We start from the raw sequence: 21673 nt of genomic DNA, 5'->3' as shown, positions 1-21673 counted from the left end.
CAACGATTCGTTGGAGGGTAGAATGTACAGATGGCGTAACCCTGGGTTAAGATCTATATCTAGATCGAGATCTACATCTTTCTCATCTGTGACATCTAGTGAGAACCCTTTGAGATCCAAACGGAATGATGAAGCATTTAATTCCCATGAAATGATCTACCCTCGTAGGAATAGAGAGAGACAGGTGGCTAGACGTAAGGATGTCTCGACATACCAACAGGGGAAGAAATCCAAGAACATATTACAGGTGATAAATTTATCGTTTCACTGTATAGTTAGATAGAATCTAATTGTGCTCCCACAATATAAAGAATTTTAATTATAAAGTTCACTGAATTGACAACTAAGTAAAAAGATATCTTTAATAGTAACTAGTTTAAAAACAGGGGTAACACACCACTGTGACATAAGCCCCACCGTGAAAATTAAAAAAATGTATTAAACAAGGAAACACTGAGTTATTATGATACCTATATCTCTGTGTATAAACGATATTTGTAGGAAACAGCATATACCCAGGGCACAACAGTAGTACAAGCCCTAATTATAGCATAGGTGTCCGACAATTACGGATCTCCTAAAGCTGGGTTTCACACAATATATTGTCCCCAATGCACACATTCCTAAAACATTAAACGACCCTACGCGTTTCAGATACTCATCCTCAGGGGTCCGTATCTTGGTAACTCTGGCCTCATCACCAGCGATATTAGTATTTCAACAGCGGATATTCCGCTGTGCGTCACGGGAAGATGCACGTATCGATGTCAACGGCATACTCCATAGCAGGCGCTAGGTTACTATAAACGCTAAACTCCACCCATCGTGTACGGCGGCAAAACATGAATTGACCAATCACAACACCCTCTCGATTCGTGACACCTGCCCATGTGACCCCCCGCCGTCAGCTGACAGCCAGGGGTCATCATCGGCCGCATCAGGCCGAACGCGCAGGCGCAGTGGAAGCCAAGGACGTGTCGCCCGGACTGCCAAACACGAGGAGGTAAGCGCTAAAAGATAATATATTGTAAGTATATCTTGCGGCACAGTGTACCACCGCAAGTGGGCAACCTCACAAAGCAACTCAAGAGAAAAAGACACATATGAGGTGGAAGAAATTGCTGAGGTCCCTATTCCTTGGAAAAACTGACAAAACGATCTCTTTGTATGTTGGCTAACAAGTGTAGCCATCTCAAATAAGTAATGCACAAATGCAGATAAACACTCACCCACCCCAAGGTAAAACACCTATAGGGGGATGGTATCACACATTTTAAATGAAACATGTATAGTTAGTCTGCTCATTTAGACCTAGTGGCTGTATGCATTCCAGTCTATGGATCCACTGCGCTTCCTTCCGTAAAATCAGGTTATCCCAGTCCCCTCCTCTCTTGGGGGGTCTGACAAGTTCAATTGCTTGAAATTTTAACACTGCTGCCTGGCCTTGGTGTTTTGCATGCACGTGCTTAGATATTGGAGTGTCCCTACCATGAATGATGTCTCCAACATGCTCCCTAATACGACGACGAAATTGTCATCCCTACTCATGACCACAATGTTACCACCCTTATCAGATGCTTTTAACACGATGTTCTGTTTTTTCTCTAGAGTGGTCAGAGCTAATCGTTCGGACCAGGACAAATTGTTATCCATGCCCCTACTATCCTGACTAAGATTTTTGATCTCATCTCCCACCATATCCACAAATAAATCCACATTGGTAAAATCTCCTATAGGTGGCAGCTTTCTACTCTTCATTTTTAGGTTGGTAAAGGGACCTAGACCTGGAGCTCTTCCAGATTCCTCTAATAACCCCTCCAAGGCTGCAAGGCCTTCCATATCAGACTCTTCCAACCCTAGTTCCATACATTTTTTTCTATTATGATGTTTGAAAAATTTAATCCATTTGAGTTTACGTGCAAATAAATTAAGATCTTTTATCCACGAGAAAGAGTCAAATTTAACTGTGGGGACAAAGGAAAGTCCTTTCTCTAATAATGTGTTCTCTGATGCGCTCAAATTGTATTCAGATAGGTTAATGATTTGTAGTCTATCCATATTTTTTCCCTTCATTAATCCTTTTGTCCCCTCAGCATATAGCGGGAAATGGGAGGATTGTTGGCTAAAAAATTATTGCCACTATTAGAAGAGGCTCTACCACGGCCTCTATTTCTACCTCTAGCTCCTCCCCTAAACTTTTGTTTCCCACCGCTACCACCGAAAAGTGGACCCACTCTTTCAGAGTCTGTGGTTTCACTCTCTGATGTGGAAGGGTCAGATTCCCTCGGCCCCCTATTGGTCTGTTGATATTGTTGTTGTTGTGTATGAACAAAATCATACGCTTTTTTCTCCCTAAATTCCTGTAGATCTCTCTGGAATTGGAAGTGTTTGCGTTCCTTAAGATGATTGGTAAATCTCTCTAAAGTTTGTTGAAGGATTTTATCCCGTTTATCAAAACCAGGGGTATCTACCAGGGATTTAGCTGCCTCAATCTCTTTTTTAAGCTCAGCACTAATAAAGTCGAACTGAATTTTTTCCTCCTCTACCAAAATCTGCATAAGCCTAAGTGAACTCCCTGTAATCTCCTGTTCCCACCTTTCTTTTATATTAGCAGTTTTTAATCTTAATGCTGGGACAATGGGGACCCTGAGGCCTCTGGGAACTATCTTGTTCTTTAAATAATTTTCCAGACTCTGGATCTCCCACCAACTTCTCGTATAATCTTTATGCAATCTATTAAGGTTTTTAAAGGTAGATTTAAGAGACGCACCCTGAACTGTATACACCAGTTCACATTCAGAGAAAACACTTTTAGCCTCACTCATCCACCCTTCTGTGTTTAAATCTGAGAGTGCAAAGGCTGCCATACCCAGATAAAACAAAATTATTGACTGTATAGATTAAATATAGTTTCACTGTATAGTTAGATAGAATCTAATTGTGCTCCCACAATATAAAGAATTTTAATTATAAAGTTCACTGAATTGACAACTAAGTAAAAAGATATCTTTAATAGTAACTAGTTTAAAAACAGGGGTAACACACCACTGTGACATAAGCCCCACCGTGAAAATTTAAAAAATGTATTAAACAAGGAAACACTGAGTTATTATGATACCTATATCTCTGTGTATAAACGATATTTGTAGGAAACAGCATATACCCAGGGCACAACAGTAGTACAAGCCCTAATTATAGCATAGGTGTCCGACAATTACGGATCTCCTAAAGCTGGGTTTCACACAATATATTGTCCCCAATGCACACATTCCTAAAACATTAAACGACCCTACGCGTTTCAGATACTCATCCTCAGGGGTCCGTATCTTGGTAACTCTGGCCTCATCACCAGCGATATTAGTATTTCAACAGCGGATATTCCGCTGTGCGTCACGGGAAGATGCACGTATCGATGTCAACGGCATACTCCATAGCAGGCGCTAGGTTACTATAAACGCTAAACTCCACCCATCGTGTACGGCGGCAAAACATGAATTGACCAATCACAACACCCTCTCGATTCGTGACACCTGCCCATGTGACCCCCCGCCGTCAGCTGACAGCCAGGGGTCATCATCGGCCGCATCAGGCCGAACGCGCAGGCGCAGTGGAAGCCAAGGACGTGTCGCCCGGACTGCCAAACACGAGGAGGTAAGCGCTAAAAGATAATATATTGTAAGTATATCTTGCGGCACAGTGTACCACCGCAAGTGGGCAACCTCACAAAGCAACTCAAGAGAAAAAGACACATATGAGGTGGAAGAAATTGCTGAGGTCCCTATTCCTTGGAAAAACTGACAAAACGATCTCTTTGTATGTTGGCTAACAAGTGTAGCCATCTCAAATAAGTAATGCACAAATGCAGATAAACACTCACCCACCCCAAGGTAAAACACCTATAGGGGGATGGTATCACACATTTTAAATGAAACATGTATAGTTAGTCTGCTCATTTAGACCTAGTGGCTGTATGCATTCCAGTCTATGGATCCACTGCGCTTCCTTCCGTAAAATCAGGTTATCCCAGTCCCCTCCTCTCTTGGGGGGTCTGACAAGTTCAATTGCTTGAAATTTTAACACTGCTGCCTGGCCTTGGTGTTTTGCATGCACGTGCTTAGATATTGGAGTGTCCCTACCATGAATGATGTCTCCAACATGCTCCCTAATACGACGACGAAATTGTCGTGCTGTTTTACCCACATAATTTAGGGGGCATGGGCATGTAATAAGGTACAGCTGTTTTGACCCCATTTCACCTAGGGGTACATGGCTGGATAGACAAACACCAGGCACTTTTAGATGCGGTGGTTGTAAAGCCTGTGATTTCATTCTTAAAGGAAATAGCTTTACCAGTGTTGTCACCCAAAAACAATACAATATTCGGGACTATGTCAATTGCAAGACAGCTGGAGTAGTCTACCTTATTACATGCCCATGCCCCCTAAATTATGTGGGTAAAACAGCACGACAATTTCGTCGTCGTATTAGGGAGCATGTTGGAGACATCATTCATGGTAGGGACACTCCAATATCTAAGCACGTGCATGCAAAACACCAAGGCCAGGCAGCAGTGTTAAAATTTCAAGCAATTGAACTTGTCAGACCCCCCAAGAGAGGAGGGGACTGGGATAACCTGATTTTACGGAAGGAAGCGCAGTGGATCCATAGACTGGAATGCATACAGCCACTAGGTCTAAATGAGCAGACTAACTATACATGTTTCATTTAAAATGTGTGATACCATCCCCCTATAGGTGTTTTACCTTGGGGTGGGTGAGTGTTTATCTGCATTTGTGCATTACTTATTTGAGATGGCTACACTTGTTAGCCAACATACAAAGAGATCGTTTTGTCAGTTTTTCCAAGGAATAGGGACCTCAGCAATTTCTTCCACCTCATATGTGTCTTTTTCTCTTGAGTTGCTTTGTGAGGTTGCCCACTTGCGGTGGTACACTGTGCCGCAAGATATACTTACAATATATTATCTTTTAGCGCTTACCTCCTCGTGTTTGGCAGTCCGGGCGACACGTCCTTGGCTTCCACTGCGCCTGCGCGTTCGGCCTGATGCGGCCGATGATGACCCCTGGCTGTCAGCTGACGGCGGGGGGTCACATGGGCCGGTGTCACGAATCGAGAGGGTGTTGTGATTGGTCAATTCATGTTTTGCCGCCGTACACGATGGGTGGAGTTTAGCGTTTATAGTAACCTAGCGCCTGCTATGGAGTATGCCGTTGACATCGATACGTGCATCTTCCCGTGACGCACAGCGGAATATCCGCTGTTGAAATACTAATATCGCTGGTGATGAGGCCAGAGTTACCAAGATACGGACCCCTGAGGATGAGTATCTGAAACGCGTAGGGTCGTTTAATGTTTTAGGAATGTGTGCATTGGGGACAATATATTGTGTGAAACCCAGCTTTAGGAGATCCGTAATTGTCGGACACCTATGCTATAATTAGGGCTTGTACTACTGTTGTGCCCTGGGTATATGCTGTTTCCTACAAATATCGTTTATACACAGAGATATAGGTATCATAATAACTCAGTGTTTCCTTGTTTAATACATTTTTTAAATTTTCACGGTGGGGCTTATGTCACAGTGGTGTGTTACCCCTGTTTTTAAACTAGTTACTATTAAAGATATCTTTTTACTTAGTTGTCAATTCAGTGAACGTGATAAATTTATCCAAACACTCCCTGTCTGAGATACAATGTGATGTGCTTAGTAGGGGATTAACCTTCTCCCCTAGTAACCCTTTTAACTTCTTTGCAGCCATGAAGGATCTATACCTATTTGCACGCAAATTAGTTCTCAAAAAACTACATAGTAGACCGGGAGGAGACTTGGGACTAAATAGTGCAATGGAGAAAGAAACCCTAAAGGCCCTTGAGGATCTCCTACAGGAGCAAATTTCCACTGACCAAGGTAGGTTCCCTAAATCAGTTATGCCCAGATCAGTGAGGTTCCCACCTTTGTCCATATGTCCGCAAGTTGAGCTCTTTACTAAAATGGTAATAAACGATTTTAAATGCATTTCCTCAAATAGAAAATATGACAATTTATCCAAAAGTCAACGTAATGCATTAAAAGAACTAAAAGGATATGAGGATGTGATTTATAAGGTGGCGGACAAAGGTGGGAACATCGTGATATGGCCAACTAATAAATATGAAAAAGAGGCTTATAGACAACTGAGGGATAAAGGCACATATCAAAAGTTAACACACAATCCAGTGAGCAAGTTCTCAGTCAAACTATCGAAGATCCTTAACCTAGCGTTTGAGAAAGGCATAATTCCTAAAAATATACTTTCCGGTCTAATGGTTCAATGTCCAAAGATCCCTACTCTGTATTTTCTGCCGAAGGTCCATAAGAGCATGACAGATCCCCCGGGACTCCCTATAGTATCAGGGATTGGGGGACTCTGCGATCCCATCTGCAGATTTATTGACCACTATTTAAAACCTATGGTGGAATGTCTACTGTCCCATGTTAAAGACACAACAGATGTCCTAAAAAGGATAGATGGTGTTACCCTGGATGCCGACATGCTTTTGGTGACAGCTGACATCGAATCACTGTATACTAGCATCCGACACAGTGATGGGATTAATGCTGTGCGCCTCTTTCTGGGAATGAGCAGCTGGGGCGGCCCTATTTGTGAACTGGTTGTGGAATTATTAGAATACGTCTTGATGCACAATTTATTTGTTTTCAAGGATGCATTTTACTTACAAAAACAGGGCATGGCCATGGGGGTGGCGTGTGCGCCGTCATATGCGAACCTGTTTCTCGGCCTCTGGGAGAGGCAGGTTTTTCTTGGTGACGGTGCACACGCCGTCGACCATGTTCAGTGCTGGATGCGATATATAGATGATCTATTTGTCTGGCAGGGGACAGAGACTGAACTTACACAATTCATGCAATGTCTAAACACTAACGATTTGAATATAAAATTAACTTATGTTTCTGATAAGCATCGAGTGGATTTCTTGGACATTAGCATTGAGGTGGATAGTATAGGATGTCTTCAGACTGATGTTTTCAGGAAAAAGACATCGATCAACTCTCTATTACATGCCACCTCTGCCCACAGCCAGTCCACGATTGGGGCCGTCCCCGTTGGTCAGTTCTTAAGAATGAGGCGCTTTTGCTCATCAAATGCAAATTTTGAGAAACAATCAAGAGACCTGGAAGAGAGATTTCTGGATAGGGGATACAGCCACAGAAGCATAAAGAAGGGATATAGAAGGGCAAAATTTACGGATCACAATTCAATTCTGCATCCATTAAAAGTGAGTACTAAAAAAAGTGATGAAAATAATATCCGGTATATTACTACATATAATAATCAGTGGCAGGCGATGAGATCTGTGCTGGAAAGACACTGGCCAATCTTGAATTTAGAACCTGCCCTGGCCGATAATCTATCTAAAAAACCACAAATGACGGCACGTAGGAGTATGAACCTAAAAGATATGTTGGTGAAAAGCCACTATGTACCAAGAGAATGCAATTTATTTGCATCAAAAAATTCTAGACAAGGCTGCTACCCATGCGGTGATTGTGTGTCATGCACAAACATGGTCCGTACATCTACTTTTTCTTCAATGATCGATAATAGAGAGTTTGAGATCCGATATTACATATCCTGCAGTACAATGAATGTTATATACTATGCTACGTGCGGTTGCTCAAAAGTGTATATTGGTCTGACATCAAGACAACTGCGGATTAGAATTAGGGAACATGTGCGTGACATAATTGCTGCAAGGGAAATTGAAGATCTTACATTGCTCAAAACAATCCCCAGACATTTTAAAACCCACCATGCCTGTGACCCAAAATCATTTAAGGCATAGGGCATAGACAGGGTGGTATGTGGTATTAGAGGTGGGGACGTCAAGAAATTACTAGCTCAGAGGGAGTGTAAATGGATCATCACCCTTGGAACAATGGCCCCTGTTGGTCTGAACGAGACACTTAGTTTTGCATCTTTTTTGTAACCTTCCTACCATCATTTTTATTTGTGTTTTTAAACTGTATGTCTAGTAATCTACAATTTTTCTCCTTTTAGTCTTCCATCATGGTTGCTAGTGATCATGCACATCTATATCGGTCTGGGATCGGTACTTCTGGGACTACACAAATATCTGTCTTGATGATGTGGGACTTCTAACTCCCATAACGCGGATCTGTTTTGGACTCAGTCAAGTCTGTCCACACGCCGTGGGATAATTTATTCTATATAATACACATTTTTTGTCTGTTCCATATTCCGATGAGTATGGTCTTAGAATATGTAATACACAATATATTACTTGAATGTAATTGACATCACGTTTCACTTGTTATTTATTAGTATTTTTATAATACAACAAATATTTATTTAATTATTTTTTCTCACTTTTCTTTTGCTGACTAAATTCAGCATCGTATCCCTAAACTATAACACAAATGTTATTATAACATGTAGTGTTTATCCCCTTTTTTTGTGCACTATATATTCAATATATATGTATGTAGATTTATATATATATATATATATATATATATATTTATATTTTTATTTATTTGTTATTTTTATTTTATGTTAGTATTATCACCTTATAATAACCTTGTATCAATTTACTGTGCTTATTTACTCATCACTGCACATTTGTTTTCAATTGAAAATGAGTATTTTGTTACGATTTTGGCTTTAGGTATCGTTTTAAAATAACCTTTACTCCGGCACGATCTATCCCAGTAGGAATCTTGTGGACAATTGTCTTTCGAAACACTCTTTTCAAATAAACTGCTAATCGTCTGAAATCCCGTAGTACTAGAACTCGCTTAATCTCTGTGACTCGTTTTTTAATCTACTTCTTACTTTGCGATGTTATTTATCCTCCCTGCCTGTCACACGCGTCATCCCTGGCTCTCGCTCTGTCTGCCGACTGTACACCTCTGCGCGTGCGTGGTTTCCGGAGCCGCGCATGCGTAGTTGGGACTCGGCGGTCAGGTGTGCGAGTCTCGCGATGCTTCGATCTGACAGGCACGGCCGTGTATATCCCATTGGCCTGTATACACCAGCTGATCTAACTACCCAATGTATTTAAAGCGGTAGGACTAAACAGGTGATCGTATACCCCTTGAAAAAGCCATCCACGCGAAATGCGCGTTGGGGTCCCTCCACACTTGGAAAGCTACCGGATCACAGCAACCACATGGGTTAGTAATGTTACTTGCTGTGCCCTATATTGATTTACTTAGTTCTTATATTTATATCTATACTCTGGGAAGATCTGTGTGCCTTATTTAGGCTTAGTGACCTTTGAATTTACTACTTGATGCTTTGTATACATGCAAGCATGACTGTTGTTACTGATAATGCCTATTTCATACTTTGCTTCTTATTAATGTTACTATGAGCTTGGCTGTACCTGTGATACGATCTACTTAGATACTGTATCTTGGCCTCTTGCTTTTATTATCATTCATTGCCATTTACCTCTGTCTTAGCAACAGTTCACACCTTATCTTCTGTTGGAAGTTTTTTTTCTTCCTTTTACTGTGCTATATAGGAGTGGTTCCTCCGTGTTCTCCTACGTTATTTGGAGGTATACAGTTGTCTGATTTGTAGTCTACTTTTTAATCTATATGTAACCTGTATTGTTAAATAAAATTTATTTTTCTATGCCTTTGGCAAACTATATTCTAATAGTGCATGTATTTTGGAGTTTCTATTCTGACATTAGCGAGGTCTAAATCCGCACTCGCTGGTGACCTAACCCATATAACAATTTTTCCTGTTGAGACATATGTTTATACCTTGGCGTTCATGCCTTTCTTGGTGAGGGTAGAGATAAGAGATGTCAGTGAGGAGAAGTTTGGAATGAACTGTCTATAGAAATTGGCGAATCCCAGGAAACGCTGTATGAACCTTAAGCCTTGAGGGCATGGCCATTCCAGGACGGCCTTTACCTTCTAAGGATCCATCTTGAGGCCTTGATCCGAGATGACGTAGCCCATAAAGAGTAGAGCATTTCTCTCAAACACGCACTTTTCCAACTTGGCGTAAGGCGATTCTCCCTTAATCGCAGCAAAACTTGACGGACATGTCTCTGATGAGTCATTGGATCTAGAGAGAAAATCAAGATGTCATCAAGATAGACCACAACAGAAACAGAGGAGGTCACGGAAAATGTAATTAACGAACTTTTGGAAGACCACGGGAGCGTTACATAGGCCGAAGGGCATTACTAGATATACATAGTGTCCGTCACGGGTGTTAAATGCTGTCTTCCATTCGTCATCCTGGCAAATCCGGATTAGGTTATAAGCCCCCTCCCCCCCCCCCCCGAAGTTCTAGCTTAGAAAAAAATTTGGCTCCTCGTATGCGATCAAACAGTTAAAAAATCAACGCCAACAGATATATATATTTTTTCCGTGATCTGGTTGAGACCCCGGTAGTCGATGCAGGGGCGTAGGGAACCATCCTTTTTCTTGACGAAGAAGAACCCGGCTCCTGCCGGGGAAGTAGACTTCAGTATGAAGCCCCTCTCCAAGTTCTCCTTAACACAGGGGAAAATGGACTGAGTCTCTGGCAAGGAGAGAGGATATACCCTACCACGGGGAAGGGATGCACCAGGAATCGGCTCGATAGGACAGTCATATGCCCGGTGTGGGGGCAGCGTCTCCGCCTCTTTCTTGCTAAAGACATCTGAGAACGCAGAATAATGACAAGGCATTCCTGCCAAGGACTGAGGCAGAGGAGGCTGAGCCGGATGAATCTGTACCAGGCAGGGGTTGAGACAGTCAGAACCCCACTGGAGAACCTCTCCAGAATTCAAGTCCAGGACTGGAGCATGTAGTCGGAGCCAGGGCAGGCCCAGCAGCACAGGGTTGACAGCCTTAGACAGGACAAACAATGAGATGAGCTCGGAATGAAGGGCTCCCACTTGGAGCTTCAGCGGCTTTGTTACAGCGACAACCGGGTCTGGCAGAGGTTGTTCATTCACTGAGGCAACAATCAAAGGCCTCTGCAGAGGGGTTGCGGGCAACGGGAGAAGATCCACCAGGTCTCTCCAAATGAAGTTAGCTGCGGATCCTGAGTCCAGATAGGCAGAGACACTATGTCTACGGGGATGGATAATTTAGAAGAAAGACCGTTTTAACCCAAGGTTGTCTCTCCAACCAACCCTAGGCTCTGGGACTTTTGGGGGCACAGACGCACAAGATGGCCTCCAAGGCCGCAATATAGACAGAGTCCCGAAGTGCGTCTGCGTTGTCTCTAAAGGGTAGACAGCTTGAGATGGTCCATCTTCAAAGACTCCTTTGGAGGAATAGCTGATGAGGACAGCAGGGTATGCTGCAAAGTAGGAACCGCGCTAGGGAGTCTTCCCTCCCGACGAGCCTCTTGGAGCCGTTCTCGGATCCTTATGTCAATCCGGGCGGCCAGAAGGATGAGGTCATCCACGGTAGATGTCAGATCTCGGGCGACAAGCTCGTCTTTAATCTCGTAGGACAGTCCCTGCCAGAATGTAGCCACCAAGGCCTCATTGTTCCACAACAATTCACCCGCCAGGGTGCAGAAGTGGATGGCGGACTCGCTCACGGAAGTGTCTCCCTGGTGTAGGTTCAGCAAGGAGGCAGCTGCTGGCGAGACTCGTCCAGGCTCCTCAAACGCTGTGCGAATTGTCCGTAGGAACCCCTGGAAGTCACGGGTCTCTGGTCCTTGTCTCTCCCAGATAGGGTTTGCCTATGCTAGGGCCCTGCCAGTGAGGAGAGAGACGATGAAACCGACCCTTTCGCCATCATTCTAAAATGCTCTTGCATACAGGCTAAAGTGGATCTGGCACTGGTTCAAAAATCCCCTGCAGGTCTTCGTGTCTCCATCATAGCGATGAGGTAGCGGCAAAGAAAATCGTGGATTAGCACTGCCAGGAGGTGTAGTTGGAGTGTCTGTACTGCCAGGTGGTGTAGTTAGAGGAACGGCAGTTTGCACATCCAGCCGATATGCAATAACGTTCAATGCCTGGAGGAGCTGGTCCTGTCAAGACCGGTGGTCTAGCATATCCGCCCGCTTCAATTGTGACGTCATCATGGTCTTGGATTGACGAGCGGGGTCCATGGCCTGAGCGTACTGTCAGGAAGGGTGCGTGGACCCACTTGGCCGTACCGCCTTAACGATATGGCAGCTGTCCAACAGGACACAGGTCAAAGTCTATAGTTCGTATAGGTGTAACTGTGGTAGCTTCAGACAGTAGCAAAACAGGCTCGGATAGGACTAGGCAGCAGGGAGGCACCAGGTGTGGTGAATAGCCTACAGAGTGCAGGGTACAATTAACACAAAAAATATGTAATAGAAAAATAAAAACTTTATTTGAAATACCAACAATTAAAAAATTAGTCATGCAAAGCATAGAAAAAATGTCTGTCAATGCAGAGAGCATGTACAAGCAACAATGCAAAGAAGGGCATGAAATATGCAGAGAAATAGACATAAGATATGGAATGCCTATATCTGAAAGGCCATATTAAACCCCAAATAAAGGGGCAAAACAATGTATAAGGATACAAGTGTAATAATGGTGATAGTCGAGTAAGATCATCAGTGACACAAGGGCCTAAACAGAACTGCATAAAAGAGAAGGAAAAGCATACCCATGTTGTTCACTCTGCAAAGACAGAGACGTCAGACCCGACGCGCTTTTCGGCGGGATGCCTTTGTATGGGTGTGGCGTCTCTCCAACGGAGGCCTCCATTTAAAGTTAATCTATCCAATCAGGTAAGTGTGGGGCAGTATATCACAGTAATGGGCTTGCCTGTTCTGGCGTCATGCGACAGGTATAAAAATGGCCGACGGCACACTTTCGGTCCCATGTCAATGAGATGGGCGTGGGTCAGCGGCGCCTGACGTAGCGAAATCACAACCCCCACGATAAAGACACACAGACCGCAAAATAGCCCAGCCACTCCCCCTGACATGAGCGCACGGCACAGCACACTTTGACATGTGAGGTAAGTAAATGTAAATGTAAATAAATGCTTGGCTAGATAAACACACCAAGGAGAGAACATGAAATAAGTTGAGAAGGAGATGGAAATGACCATTGGAAGCGGCGATACAATTGCCATTGATATCGTATACCGACACAGAAATAAAATATGATAACCTGTGATAATTAAAACAAACCTAAATATAGTGTTAACAAACATATGAGATAAATGTAACGACGGGGGTAGGGAAACGAACAAGTGAGCCCTAATCTACCCGCCACTCTGTCCCTGCCTACTTGCAACGACCCGCCCTAGGCGACGGGGTACAACTGGGTGGCGGTCCCTACGCTCAGTAAGTGCACGAGACAAACATACAAGGGAATACAAAGCAAAGGGAAAGGGGCAGTTGCCCACGGCAACACCGTGAGCAACAGAGTGGTGAACGAGCCAAGTCAAACCAGGAGAGCACGAGGTACCAAACGCAGAGCAGAAGAATAGTCAGTAAGCCAGGGTCAGTATGGAGCAGGATCAAATAGTTAGGAGCTGTAGCTGGGCCAGGAAACCACACGGAAAGAATCACAAGCAAGGAGGAACAGGAAAGGCAGGTATAAATAGACAGAGGGCGGGAGCTAGCTGAGTCTGGCCAGGTTGCGATAGGCTCTCCCACTCCTAAGCCTGCCATCCTGAGTGGTGGAAGGAGTCAGTCTCAGAGACGTAGATTCAGGTGTAGACTGATTACCTATGGGAGTTAACCCCGAAGCTGTGCCTGGCAGATCCTTTACAGTACCCCCCCTTTTATGAGGGGCTACCGGACCCTTTCTAAGTGGACCTGGTTTACTGGGGAAGCGAAGGTGGAACTTCCTGACCAATACCCCAGCGTGAACATCCCGCGCGGGTACCCAAGTCCTCTCCTCAGGCCCGAATCCTCTCCAATGGACCAGGTACTGGAGGGAGCCTTGGACCATCTTGCTGTCCACAATCTTGGCCATCTCGAATTCCACCCCCTCAGGGGTGAGAACGGGAACAGGAGGTTTCCTCGAGGGAGCCAAGGACGGGGAGCAGCGTTTAAGGAGGGAGGCATGAAACACGTCGTGTATACGAAAAGATGGGGGCAACTCCAGCCGGAAGGAGACAGGATTGAGGACTTCAATGACCTTATACGGCCCAATAAACCGGGGAGCAAACTTCTTGGACGGGACCTTAAGACGCAAGTTCCTAGACGATAACCACACCAGATCCCCGACCATAAACAAGGGGTTAGCAGAACGTTTTCTATCAGCCTGAGTTTTTTTGTACGCTCTGGGACGCCTCTAGGTTCTTCTGAACCTGGGCCCAGACTGTGCACAGTTCCCGATGAACGACCTCTACCTCTGGATTGTTGGAACTACCAGGTGAAACGGAGGAGAACCGTGGATTAAACCCAAAATTACAGAAAAAGTGGGAGACCCCTGACGAGTTACTGACCCGGTTATTAAGGGAAAATTCAGCGAGGGGAATGAATGAGACCCAATCATATTGACAGTCAGAGATAAAACACCTTAAATATTGTTCTAGAGATTGATTAGTCCTCTCAGTTTGGCCATTGGTTTCAGGATGGAAGGCAGAGGAGAAGGACAGATCAATCTCCAACTTCTTACAGAAGGCTCTCCAAAACAAAGAAACAAATTGTACCCCTCTGTCCGAAACAATATTGACAGGGACCCCATGGAGACGCAGGATGTGTTTGACAAACAATGTAGCTAACGTCTTGGCGTTGGGTAGTTTCTTGAGGGGCACAAAGTGGCACATCTTACTGAAGCGGTCTACTACCACCCACACCACCGACTTGCCTTGGGATGGAGGCAAATCGGTGATAAAATCCATGGAGATATGTGTCCAAGGTCTCTGGGGAATGGGCAACGAACGTAGTAAGCCCGCTGGTCGGGACCTGGGAGTCTTGGACCTAGCACAAACCTCACAAGCGGCGACGTAGGCCTTAACGTCTTTAGGAAACCCAGGCCACCAATAGTTTCTGGCAATGAGGTGTTTGGTACCCAGGATGCCTGGATGACCAGATAGTGCAGAGTCATGATTTTCCCTAAGTACCCTTAGCCGGTATTGCAGGGGAACAAACAGCTTGTCCTCAGGAAGGTTCCCGGGAGCTGAACCTTGATCAGCCGCAATTTCAGAGACTAAATCAGAATCAATAGAAGAAATGATTATACCGGGAGGCAAAATACAAGCAGGATCTTCCTCCGAAGGAGGGTTGGCCATGAAGCTACGCGACAGTGCATCGGCCTTAATATTTTTAGACCCAGCTCTATAGGTAACCAAAAAGTTGAATCTGGTAAAAAATAGCGCCCATCGAGCTTGTCTGGGGTTTAGCCTCCGGGCAGATTCTAGGAAAACCAGATTCTTGTGGTCGGTAAGGAGCGTTACCTGGTGCCTAGCCCCCTCCAGGAAGTGGCGCCACTCTTCAAATGCCCATTTAATGGCTAAGAGTTCGCGGTTGCCAATATCATAGTTACTCTCAGTGGGCGAAAACTTCCTGGAGAAGTAGGGACAGGGGCTGAGATGGGTGAGGGACCTGGTACCCTGGGACAAGACAGCCCCCACTCCCACCTCGGATGCGTCAACTTCCACGATAAATGGCTCCATTTGGTTGGGCTGAACCAGCACCGGGGCCGAGATAAAGCACTTCTTAAGGACCTCAAAAGCCTGGACAGCCTCAGGAGACCAGTGGAGGAGATCAGCACCTTTGCGAGTGAGGTCGGTAAGAGGCTTAGCGATGACCGAGAAGTTAGCAATAAATCTCCTGTAATAATTAGCGAACCCCAAAAAACACTGTAACGCCTTCAGGGAGGCAGGTTGGACCCATTCCGCCACAGCCTGAACCTTGGCGGGTTCCATGCGGAATTCATGAGGAGTGAGGATTTGACCCAAAAATGGTATCTCCTGTACCCCAAACACACATTTTTCGGTTTTTGCAAACAGTTTGTTTTCCCGAAGGACCTGGTCCACCTTCCTGACATGCTCAATGTGGGAGGGCCAGTCCTTGGAAAACACCAGTATGTCATCAAGGTACACTACAAGAAATATCCCCAGGTAATCTCTCAAAATCTCATTTATGAAATTCTGGAAGACCGCCGGCGCATTACACAACCCAAAGGGCATGACGAGTTATTCGAAATGACCTTCGGGCGTGTTAAACGCAGTCTTCCACTCATCCCCCTCTTTGATGCGGATAAGGTTATACGCCCCCCGTAGATCAAACTTAGAGAACCATTGGGCCCCCTGAACCTGATTAAAGAGATCAGGAATCAAAGGAAGGGGATACTGGTTCCTTACAATGACCTTATTCAGGTTATGGTAGTCAATGCATGGCCTAAGACCACCATCCTTCTTCCCTACGAAGAAGAAGCCAGCACCTACCGGAGAAGTAGAGGGGCGAATGTAACCCTTGACCAGGCATTCCTGGATATACTCTCTCATGGCTTCACGTTCGGGACAAGAAAGATTAAATATCCTACCCTTAGGAAGCTTAGCTCCTGGTACCAATTCGATAGCGCAATCGTATTCTCTATGAGGAGGTAACACTTCGGAGGCCTCCTTAGAGAAAACATCAGCGAAGTCCCGAGCAAACTCAGGTAGCGTGTTCACCTCCTCAGGGGGAGAAATAGAATTAACAGAAAAACATGACGTCAAACATTCATTACCCCATTTGGTAAGCTCCCCAGTATTCCAGTCAAACGTGGGATTATTCAACTGCAACCAGGGAAGGACTAAAACCAAATCGGACGATAATCCCTGCATCAACAGTACAGAGCACTGCTCCAAATGCATTGAGCCAACAAGGAGTTCAAAAACAGGGGTATGCTGTGTAAAATAACCATTAGCAAGAGGAGTGGAGTCGATACCCACTACCGGGACGGGTTTAGGCAAATCAATCAAAGGCATAGCAAGAGACATAGCAAATTCCACAGACATGATATTAGCAGAGGACACCGAATCCACGAAGGCACTGCCGGTAGCAGACCTACCACCAAAACAGACCTGAAAGGGAAGCAAGATTTTATTACGTTTCATATTTACGGGAAATACCTATGCGCCCAATTGACCTCCCCGATGATCACTTAGGCGCGGAAGTTCTCCGGCTGCATTCTTACGCTTAGGACAGTTGTTCACTTGATGCTTGTCATCCCCACAGTAGAAGCAGAGACCATTCTTCCTGCGGAAATCTCTACGTTGTTGGGGGGACACGAAGGCCCCGAGTTGCATAGGTACCTCTGAGTCTTCCGGGGAAGAACGAAGCAACGGAACATCGGGAGGCATCATGGGGGAGTCGGAGGAGAAAACACATAAACGTTCGCGTTGTCGTTCCCTGAGACGTCGGTCAAGTCGTACCGCTAAAGCCATATCCTGGTCTAGGGAGTCAGAAGAGGGATAGCTAACTAGCAGGTCTTTCAGGGCATTCGACAGACCCAACCTAAACTGGCACCTTAAGGCAGGGTCATTCCACCGAGAAGCTACGCACCACTTCCTAAAGTCAGAACAATACTCCTCAACAGGTCTCTTACCCTGACGTAAGGTCACCAGCTGACTCTCGGCAAAGGCAGTCTTGTCAGTCTCGTCATAAATGAGTCCGAGAGCAGAAAAGAAAAGATCAACGGAGGAAAGTTCAGGAGCCAAGGAGAAGGCCCATTCTTGGGGCCCGTCCTGGAGCCGGGACATAATTATACCCACTCGCTGGCTCTCAGAACCTGAGGAGTGGGGCTTTAAGCGAAAGTAAAGCCTACAACTCTCCCGAAAGGAGAGAAAAGCCCTCCGGTCCCCTGAGAACCGGTCGGGCAACTTGAGGTGGGGTTCAGGAGGTGAGGTGAGGGGAACTACCAAGGTAGCATCAGGCTGGTTGACCCTCTGAGCCAGGGCCTGGACCTGTAGGGAGAGACTCTGCATTTGCTGAGCCAGGGTCTCAAGGGGGTCCATAGTGGTGTCAGGGACCAGGGTAGACTAGGTATGGGCTTGTGATTATGTAACGACGGGGGTAGGGAAACGAACAAGTGAGCCCTAATCTACCCGCCACTCTGTCCCTGCCTACTTGCAACGACCCGCCCTAGGCGACGGGGTACAACTGGGCAGCGGTCCCTACGCTCAGTAAGTGCACGAGACAAACATACAAGGGAATACAAAGCAAAGGGAAATGGACAGTTGCCCACGGCAACACCGTGAGCAACAGAGTGGTGAACGAGCCAAGTCAAACCAGGAGAGCACGAGGTACCAAACGCAGAGCAGAAGAGTAGTCAGTAAGCCAGGTTCAGTATGGAGCAGGATCAAATAGTTAGGAGCTGTAGCTGGGCCAGGAAACCACACGGAAAGAATCACAAGCAAGGAGGAACAGGAAAGGCAGGTATAAATAGACAGAGGGCGGGAGCTAGCTGAGTCTGGCCAGGCTGCGATAGGCTCTCCCACTCCTAAGCCTGCCATCCTGAGTGGTGGAAGAAGGAGTCTGTCTCAGAGATGTAGATTCAGGTGTAGACTGATTACCTATGGGGGTTAACCCCGAAGCTGTGCCTTTCAGATCCTTTACAATAAATCATATCTTATATAATATTGTGTGTGAGATGTGAAAAAAATTTATGTGAATAAATCAATGTGTGAGAAAAATATAATTGCCCAAAGCAAATGCAAAATAAATAGATCAATAAGTGTTTGTTAGTAGATTACAAAAAAAAATAATATATATATATAATCTAAATGGTGTTGTGCATGTATCGAAGTGTACACAACTATGAGTGCCAAACAAATGTGTACCCGTATTTGTTTAATAAAGATTATTGATTATTAAAGATATTCATATTAACGAAGAATAGATATAGCTTAAATGCAGCGTAAATATAACATAAAGAATAAATACAAATTTGCCGCTGATAGTATTTTCGTCATTAGGTTTATCAATTATTTTCATCTCGACATTCCCAATTCCATTCTCTCCACATACGATGGAACCAACACAATCTATAATGAAAATGGAGGCCATTAGAAACAACATCATTATAGATCACAAATTTAAAAATACATGAAAAATATATATAAAACGATCCGCTCGAGGTCAATGGTCAAAGGAATGGAGCAAAATTTTAATTCTCATTTAATCCTAGAGGGTGCATAGTCCCCAGAGTCCAGATCCACTTGGATTCGCATTGTGCCAGTTTTTTTTAAATTTCACCCTTTCGGATGTTAAATTCAATACAATCAAAACCCTTTACTCTTAGTTTCATCGGATCGCATGAGTGATGTATCTTAAAATGTCTGGCTACAGGTTTTAAAGTTTCCAAGGTTTCTATCTCTGCTGCTCCCAAAATGTCTCGCACGTGCTCTCTAACCCGGACTTTAAACTCTCTGGGGGTGAGGCCAACATATATTTTGGGACAAGGGCACGTGGCATAATAGACTACTGCTTTTGCTTGAGCAGGCAATGGAGTATGTAATAGTAAAAGTTCTCTTACCCGCTGAATCAGTAAAAGAAGTTGCCCTCTCAATGTTAGGACACGCGATGCAGCGTCCACATGCCTTACAGCCCCACTTCGGGCCCTTGATACCAAATGGAAACTTCAGATTGTTATGTTGATAACTCCTAGCAAGATGGTCTTTAAGATGTTGCGACCGTCGAGCAGAGACACTTGGGTGTTTAGTAATGTATTTTTTAATGGTGGGATCTGTAAGTAAAATAGGCCAGAATTGTCTCATGATTTCTCTCATCTGAAAAGACCGTGAATGGTAATCAGTTGTGAATCTTACCTGCACTTCAGATTTATTTTTTCGTTTAGGAAATAGGAGATTTTCTTTTGAAGTATTCTTGGCACGATGGTACACTTTTTTTTTTTTTATAGATCTTTTACTATATTCATGGGCCAAAAAACGATTAGTGAGGTCATATGCTTGCTTTTCAAACACCTCAGTTGAGGAACAAATCCTCCTAATCCTCAAAAATGACCCGTTGGTACTGCTCATATGGTCTGTAAAAGGTGAGAGGAAGAAGCATGGAGAAATGTATTAACTGCAGTGGTTTTTAGAAACACATCAGTCTGAAGAAAACCATTTGAATCCCTAGATAGTTTAACGTCCCAAAATTCCACTTGATATTTATCGTAATGGTATGTCAGTTTGATGTTTAGATTATTTTTGTTCAGATTATGCATGAAAGTCTCAAGTGACGCCGATGTACCCTTCCAGAAGAGCAGGATGTCATCGATGTACCTGGCCCAAAAAAATGACCTTGTCCATCGAGACATCCTGGCCACCCTGAAACAGATCTCACTCCCACAGCCCCAGGAACAAATTAGCATACGAGGGTGCACAAGCAGCCCCCATTGCTGTTCCCTGGAGCTGCAGGTAGAAGGATCCATTAAAATTTAAAAAATTGTGTGTGAGGGCAAACTCAAGCAACGTAAGTATAAAGTTTGAAAAAGTTATTTCCATACTTTCTGTGGTCAGAAAGAAGGCAGACGCTTTGAGTCCATCCACATGGCGAATACTGGTGTAAAGTGACTCGACGTCACAAGTGACTAGCAGCATATCCTTCTCCATGCTAATCCCATCTACCTTTTGTAAAAGGTCTGCTGTGTCACGAATGTATGATGGCAGACATTAAACAAACCCTTTAAAGCTATAGTCGATGAATTTACACGTTTTCTCGATCATGTTGCCCCAACCTGATGTAATTGGTCTTCCCGGAGGAATTTTAGGATCTTTATGGACCTTGAGTAGTAAGTAAAGTGTATATATCGTGGATTCGAGGGGTAAGTGCTTCATGCAGTTCTTTTGTGATGGTACTGTCTAGCAAAACCTTAGTTAATATCTTTTGTAAATCGGATCTAAAAGCAGACAAAGGCTGGATTCACACGAGCATGTTCGGTACGTAAAGGACGGAATGTATTTCGGCTGCAAGTCCTGGACCGAACACACTGCAGGGAGCCGGGCTCCTAGCATCATAGTTATGTACTGCAATCAAGTTTTCAGTACGGGACAGTAGTTCCACGGCGAGGCAGGGACTACTAGCGTCGTACGTAACTATGATGCTAGGAGGCCGGCTCCCTGCAGTTTGTTCGGTCCGGGACTTGTGGCCGAAATACCTTCCGTCCTTTACGGACCGAACATGCTCATGTGAATCCAGCCAAAGGGTTATATGTTCATTTCTTATAACAATTTTTGTCATACAGTTGTCTGTATGCCTCAGTTTCATACATAGTGCATGACCAAATAACGACATTTCCTCCTTTATCGGCTGCTTTAAATACAACGTCATCCATCTTAGTTAAGTCCAGGCGTGGTGAAGCAGGACAGGCCAGGTACTCAGCGCAGCACGACTCCAACTGAATACAGCACTTGGACCAGGATAACACGGGATACAGGTAGCAGGAATGGGGAACACTGGGAACTGGAGACACTTAGGCGACCATTTGCAGAGACAAACTTATGTAACGAAGACAACACTCAGGCAACGCAGTGAGGGGCAGAGCCAATCTTATAGTCCAGGGTGATCTGGGAGCAATCAACTCAATCTCACACGTGTGCATTCTGGCTCCTTAATCTCTTCACGCGCTGCGCCACAATAGGACGTACAGTTGCGGAGCGGTTCCCGGCGCACACTGTCCTAACGGACAGTGTCCGGGAACCGGGAGGTCAGCTGTCTCCGACAGCTGACAA

This window comes from Rhinoderma darwinii, chromosome 4, assembly GCF_050947455.1.
Source record: "Rhinoderma darwinii isolate aRhiDar2 chromosome 4, aRhiDar2.hap1, whole genome shotgun sequence".
Taxonomy (NCBI): Eukaryota; Metazoa; Chordata; class Amphibia; order Anura; family Rhinodermatidae; genus Rhinoderma; species Rhinoderma darwinii.
The sequence above is the reverse complement of the archived record's forward strand: the minus strand, read 5'-3'. Positions refer to the sequence as shown.